This window comes from Vitis riparia, chromosome 18 (genome assembly GCF_004353265.1).
Source record: "Vitis riparia cultivar Riparia Gloire de Montpellier isolate 1030 chromosome 18, EGFV_Vit.rip_1.0, whole genome shotgun sequence".
Lineage (NCBI taxonomy): Eukaryota > Viridiplantae > Streptophyta > Magnoliopsida > Vitales > Vitaceae > Vitis > Vitis riparia.
This window is the reverse complement of record NC_048448.1, coordinates 26,409,703-26,417,613: the sequence shown is the minus strand read 5'-3', so window position 1 is coordinate 26,417,613 and position 7,911 is coordinate 26,409,703.

Genomic DNA, 7,911 nt, shown 5'->3' with positions numbered 1-7,911 from the left:
TTGTCTCATGACTCTCATTTTCATTTAAAAATAAATAAATATTGTAACTTGGTATGAAAATTTTGCTAATTAAAAATAATTAAATAAAAAAAACTCTCATGTGCACTTGGCATGATTTTTATTTTTATTTTTTTTAAGTAGGCTAAAAACAACATTGTTTTGGCATGTTCTTTTTCCAGAACCCAATATATGCTCATTTTGGACCTATAAAACACAAATAAATAAATAAATAAATAAAAATAAACCGTAGCTTTGTAAATAGTGTGAAGAAGAGGAGAAAATGAAAAAGGGAAAAATAGAGGAAAATTTTTGGGCACTTGGTATTTTTCTTTTCTTTTATTCACTTTTCTTCAATTTTATTCATTTTTGTCTCATGACACTCATTTACATTTAAAAATAAATAAATATTGTAACTTGGTATGAAAATTTTGCTAAATAAGAATAATTAAATAAAAAAACCTCTCATGTGTATTTGTTTTGCTAATATAATATCTCATATTTATTTTTTTATGTTTCATTTTTTTTATTTTCTTAATTTAATTGTAATTATTTTATTGTAGTATAGAGAATTTGTTTGTAAGGATAGATAATGAGCGTAAAACTCAAGTTGACTTTAATGCAAGTGGAAGAAAAGATCCCAGGTGGAAATATTCTTGTTTACCAAATGAAAAAGATTTTAACACCATCATATGCATTTTTTTGTTACAAAGTAACCAAAGGAGGCATATATAGACACAAACAACATCTTATTGGTGGATATAAAAATGCTAAAAAATGTAGAAAGTGTTCCAAACATGTTAGAGAAGAAATGGAAGAGTATATGAGTACCAAAAAAAAGTCAAAAAGATTAAAGGGATATGGGAAGAGAAAATGTCAATGAAGATTTGTTTAACTTTGAAGATGATGATTTTGGTGAGGAGATTAATAGTAGAATGGGTGTCACCAACATTTCTAGTGGAGGTAGTAAACAAGGAGGAAGTAGTGGTAGGATGCAATAAAAAAGACCAAGACAAAAAAGCCCCGTGGATCAATCTACTATCAATGATGCCTATAAAAAATGAGCAAGAGAAAGAGCTTGTATGCTTATCAAAAGGTGGATGTATGAGGCTGTTATTCCATTTAATGCAATCACTTATCCGAGTTTTCAAACAATGATTGAAGCTATTAATCAATATGATGTGGGTATGAAGGAACCAACTCTTCATGAGGTAAGAGTTACTAACCTCAAGAAAAAAATTGGCCCTTAAAAAACATTTGATGAAGGATTATATGGTGGAATGGAAAAAAATGGATGTTCAATTATGTCGAATGGATGGACCGATAGAAAAGAAAGAATTTTGGTTAAAGTTTTTGTCAAGTGTTCAAAGGGGACCATGTTTATACAATCCATTGATGTTTTTTCTATGATTAAGGCGAGAGAAAAAATGTTTGATTACTTGAAAAATGGATAGAGCAAGTTGGTGAGGAGAATGTTATTCAAGTTATAATAGATAATCACTCAAGTTATGTGATGGTAGGTAACTAATACTACTTCTTGAATTTTTATTTAATTTTAAAATTTGAATTATTTATCTTGAGAATTGATTTATCTAAATTTATTATGTATAATGTCACATAGGGAGGTTGTTGGAATTAAAGCAGCTACATTTGTATTAGACACCATGTGTTGCACATTGACTTGACTTGATGTTAGAGGATATTGGAAAACTACTAAACATCCAGAGGACATTGGAGAGGGTTTTATAAATAAATGAGTAAATTTATAATCGCTCAGGGCTACTCAACATGATGAGGCAGTTTAATGGACAAAAGGAATTGCTTAGGTCTACTAAGACTCGGTTTGAAACTATTTTCATCACATTATTGATTGTATGAACAAAAAAACAACTTGAGGAAGATGTTTACAAGTTTAGAAATGGAGCATGATGCCAAGATTATGAGTAATTTGTACAAATGCTTCTTAAGGCTAACAAAGAGACTCTACTAAGCAAGAAAAAGTTGTGACTGAAGTGAGTTTATACACAAACGCCCAAGGACTACTTGGGAATGAGTTAGTTGTTAGGACAAGGAAGACTAGACCACCATGTTAGTTATTCAATTTTCTTTATTTAAATGACTAGATTGCATTTTTGCTAAAAATAGGTGGCATAAGACAAATCAAAAGACTAAGTGTCTCATACTTGGGCTTTTAGATAGTGTGTTGCGAAAGCAACACATTTCTACTACCATGTTCTATGATATTCTCTTTAAAGTTGCAAGAGTTATTTAGTGATGAAGGCAAGTCAACTAGACAAGTTGCCCTTAGGACTATTGTGAACACCAGGATTGATGTTATCTTAGAGATCTTACCAGATTCCTTTAGGATGGATAAGAAGATTCTCAAATAGTGGAAGGGTGTTCATATGGAAGTTAAGGTTCTTTAGGTTCTTCTACCAAGAAGAAGAAGAACGACACCAAATAAGGAAAGTTCAAGAAAAATAATGAGAAAACAAACTCATGGGTAGTAATTCTTTTGTGACCATTTAGGACACTAGAAAATGAATTCTTGGAGTGCCTAGGGATAGGCAAGTACAAAACATGTTCTTGTTGTTGAATACATAGTGGTAGATAGATTTCAGGCCCACTATATGTAGTTCTTTACAAGGCTTTCAACAAGTGAGAAGGTCACATGATGAGATTGTACTCAGCTTTAGTTGCTAGGTTAGTTGTGTAAGTTAGTGGGATGTATTACTCTTTTATGTGAGACTCTATTATCACTTTGCCAAGTAATGAGAGTAATCAAATCTCACTAAAAGAAAAAACCGAGCACTAATCAAACATTTGGCTTTTAATGCTTAGGTCATATTAATCCAAACAAGATCCAAAGACTGATCAAGTCGGGACACTTTTATTCCACATGATCTTTTAGTTTATGAGTCTTGTATAAATGGTAAGATGACCAGAAGGCTCCTTTACTTCTAAAGGACATGGAACTAGGGAATGTTTCTAGTTAGTGCATACTAATGTGTATGATTCTTTTTGTGTTTATGCATGGAAAGTATGGGTATTTGATCATTTTACTAATAAATACTCTAGTTTTCAATATGTAGATAGGGAATCTGATGCCTTTGATAAATTAATTGAATTTAAGGCGGAATCAGATAACTTATTGGGTAAACATGTCAAGGCACTTCGATTAGATCAAGGTAGTGTGTCTAGTAGGTTCGATTCTTTCCATATGGAGCATGAGATGATGTCTCAATTGTGTTCACCCGGGACTCCATTAAATGGAGTAGTGGAAATCAGATATCAAACTTTGATGCACATAGTAAGATCGATGATTGGTTTCTCATTACTTCCCATATTCTTTTGGGATATATCTTAGAGACTGTGTAATACCTCTTTTTCTAAAGAGGTTTATTAGTTTATAGGATATCCAAGAGGATTTCAGGATTATTACTTTATAGTTAGGATTATCTAAAGATGTTTGTTACTATAGATACTAGATTTTTCATGAAGACTATGATATATAATAAGGTAAACAATGATATAGATTGAAGAATACTAGAAGAGAGTCTCACTATACATAAGATACTATGGATCTAGTACCAACCATTCCTATTTCTAGTACACTAATGCCTCGTCGTAGTGAGAGGGTTGTTTACAACTAGAGCAATTCATGTATTTAGGAAAGTCTTTCGAGCCCATTCTAGAGGAACATGAGATCGATCCCATAGATTACGATAAAACAATAAGCAATGTGGATGCATATCTATTGCGAAAGGCTATGGAGGTAGAGTTAGAATCCTTGTGATTCTAATCTAGTATGTGTTCCTGTAAAAGCACTTAAAGGGATAAAACCCATGGGTGTAAGTTGGTTTACAAGAGGAACAAAAGAATAGATGGGAAAGTTGAGATTTATGTGGCTAGGTTGTAGCTAAAGATTATAGTTTGAAACATTATTTCAACTATAAGAAACCTTTTCACTAGTAGCAATACTCAAATCTGTTATAGCACTCCTATCCATTACTATGTATCTCATTTATGAGATATTGCAATAGTATGTCAAGATAGTGTTCTTAAACGATTCTCTTGATATTAGCATCTATATGATGTAACTAGATATTTTCATAGCAAAGGGCCCTTGTGTATAAGAAATTGCAGAGAAGTATGGTGGTGTTCTAGGATCTTGTAGGTAGATGACAATCTATCATTGAGAATGATGTAGGGATATTGTCATCAGTTAAGACTGGTTGTTTACTTGATTTTAGATGGAAATCTAAAAGGGACATAATATATTCTTGGGTTTGAAGTCCTTAGGGATTATAAGAAGAGGAAAATTACATTATGAAACATATACTTAAGTATCTTTTGAGAATAAGGGATTATGTGCTTGTGCTCCAAAGCGTTGAGATAGTTTAGAGGGTGACATGATGGTTGGAAAGATACCATCTGTGGAAAACCTAATGGTTCCTTTCATTAAGACATTGATAGGAAGAGTCTTTATTAGTGACAGGGATAGCATGGGTTTCAAATGAGTATCTGACATGCTTTATAGGCATGATGCTTTGAGGGCTAGTGAGAGATTGTTAGGATAGAGCCCTTAAAAACATGACATAATGTAATAAATTTGGAATTTGTTATTTATTTAATGATGTTCTAGTTTCACTTTTATTTATCCTTATTCTATACATTGTCTTTTATGAGCATTCTTGCTTACACCTTTTGCATTGTAAGTGACTTAGGTGTATTAGGAGTTGCATGGAAGATCCAAGTCATGGGTTCCTTACAAATAGATGACTTGTTCACAGTCGGTTCGTGGATCTAGGCAACCCATTAGAGGCTGTAGTGCACCACCTCCTAATTGGAGGGATGACCGGTCTTGACTATTAGGATGAGTTTCTCATGGTGAGTGCACTAGTGTCTATGGTTACACATTGAACAAGACTTATGGTGAGTCATGACTTAAGGTTATCAAGTAGTCATGACTTCACCAAGTTGCTTCATTGTGTTGTCTCTCAACTTTGAGAAAATATTGAGTTTGTGCTAAAGTTAGTAGTGGCTTTGACCTACAGGTGAGATCGTAAGCTGATAATATATTCCCTATGGATTGGGTCGCTATTGATGGAAGTCAGTAGCAATAGGTATTCTCAATAAAGACACCATGATATCTCATAGGATTGAGACAGTCTGTCTCCTTGGGTGATCTTAAGGAGGTGTGTTCATGAAAACTATGACCATAGTAGTTCCTTAAGTGGAACTTGATATAGGCTCTTTGAGAGCTAAGACATGTCAGTTGAATACACAATAGGAAGATTTGTAACTCAAAGATAGTAGAGGTAGTCTTAAAAGTTCGATAGCTTTCACCTTGTTAGACTATGGACATCAGTTCATGGGGAGACTAAACATAATGGATAGCAGGTCACGAACCCGAGCACATAATGTCTTGTTGTTATTCACATAGGATAGTGGAGTTTATTTGATTCTCTGTAATGGGATGTTGAATCAACTTTAGAATTGGATTTTGAGGGAGCCAATACTCCTATGGGTCCCAATGGTCCCCGCTCTTAGCTTATATACCTTGTTGGCACTGATTATGAGGGTCGGATTGACTCTAGGTTCACTTTTGTGTGTAAGTGAATTTTGGTAATTATGCAAGGTAGTATAGGGGTAAGTGAACAAGGTCTCTAGATTAAGCTCATTGATTAATTAGTAGGCCCTATTGGGTTTAATTAATCAATTATGACCCATTTGGGACTAGATTAAGTGACCTAAGCCCATGTGAGCTCAAATCACTTAAGCCCGGTTAGGAATCCTACAAATACGCCCAAGGGGTTAGGGTTTCTATGACTTTTGGTTTCCACCATCCAGAGAGAAAGAGAGTCATACCCTCCACCCTTCTTTCCTCCCCACCGGAAGTGTACCAAGAACATGGTTGAGTCATCAGACGGAAGATCGTGGGTTTACAAGATTTCCAACAACTTCAAGGTCATCTTCAATACTTGGAATTTAAGGTTTGGGAACATCCAAACCTAAATGTTAGTACTTTAACCCTAAAAAATCAATTTTTAAAAAATTAGTATAGCTTTCGTTGCTTAGATCTAAGATATGAATTTAGGCAATCCATTAGAAATTGTAATGAACTACCTTCTAATTGGAAGTATGACTTGTCTTGGTCATTGAGATAGTTTTCCTATGATAAGTGCACTAGTGTGTATGGTTGCACATTGAGTAAAACCTATGTTGAATCATGACATCAATTATTGAGTAGTCATGATTCACCAAGCTACGACATTGCATGGGCTCTCAACCATTAAAGAATATCAACCTAGTCTTGAGGTATTAAGTGGTTTTAACCTATGGGTGAGACCCTGAGGTGGTTTGATATTCCCTACGAGTTGTATAACTTATGATTAAGGTAGGTGGCCGACAACAAGTTTTCTCAAGATAGGCATCATGATATTTCATAGATTTAAGACAATGTATGCACTTAGGTGATCCTAAGGATATATGACTTAGAAAACTATTGTCATAGTAATTCCTTAAAATTGAACATATGCTCTTTGAGAGATAGAGTATGCTACTTGATCACATATTAGAAGAATCTAAAACTTAAGGATTAAAGAGGTAATTTAGAGAAGTTGATAGCCTATACTTCTTTAGATTATAGATACCAATTCATAGGGATTTTGCATGAAGTGTGCCCGAGTTTATATCTTGTTCTAATATTATATGACATTAGAGTGTAGTTGAATCTTTCTAGTAGGATGTTGAGTCAACTTAAAAATTAGATTTTGAGACAGCTAGTATTTTCCTATGGGTTTCAATGGTCCCACTCAAGCTCATATTCAATGGTGACACTTTTAAATATTTGGTTTCCTAGTTCATATGTGTACATAATGGTGTTTTTATAAAAATGCAAGGTTCCATAATAACTTATCATTGGTCCATTTGGAATAGGCTAATTATTTAATTGGAGCCCTATAGGGCTATAGAACCTAATGGACTTGATTAAATGATCCAAGTTCAAGTTAGGTTAAGTCACTCAAGCCCATAGAAAAGCTTATGTAAACCCCCTTAAGGGTTTCAAACATCTTTTTGTGTTCTTTTTATTCAAACTCGATAAAAGAACCTTAGTCTTCACCCCTCAAGAGAGGACTCGATAACCATATGTGTGTGGACACGCATTTTTCACGTGTGTCCCCACTCGATCGGCGAGACTCGCTTTTATTTGTGAAAAAATAATTTTTGGAAAAGTCGGAGTCGCCACTTATTTTATTTTTATTTTAAAGGGAAAATAAAACAAGAAATAAAATCCTAAAAAAAACGACTCCATAATTTTTGGAAAAACGTGTCTTTGAAAAAACCCGAGTCTAAGTCCGGGGATTAGGTTACTTATTGGGAAGGTACCTCTAGGAGGTAGCACCCCTCTAAGCCCTAAAGAGGTTTCTACTGACTAAATTGGGGATAATGTGGCAATTAATTGATTAATTGAGGATACCTAGATAGACTAAGGTGATTTCAAAAAATAACATGCCAAATAGGATCAAATTACCATAAAGGAGAGTTAGGGTGCATACCTGGACGACTTCTCAAGCGCTATTATAAAACATAAAAGTTAGTATTGAGATACATCACACAACATGCATTTTATCAAAGATAATCAAACAATCATCAAATATATATCAAGGCAGTCAAACAGGATAGCAAGCATGGGCATAGTACGCAACGACAATCATATTCATAGGGTTTAGAAAGTGGGTATTAGGGAACGTACCTGGATAGCACATATAACTCCTAATGCGCTTCCTCAGGACATGGGGGTTAGATAATAAATAATAAATAATAAATCCTAGCATGCTTATCTAATTAATTAGCAAAAATTATCAGAATACGGAATAATTAATTATCATACATATCTTGTATACAATT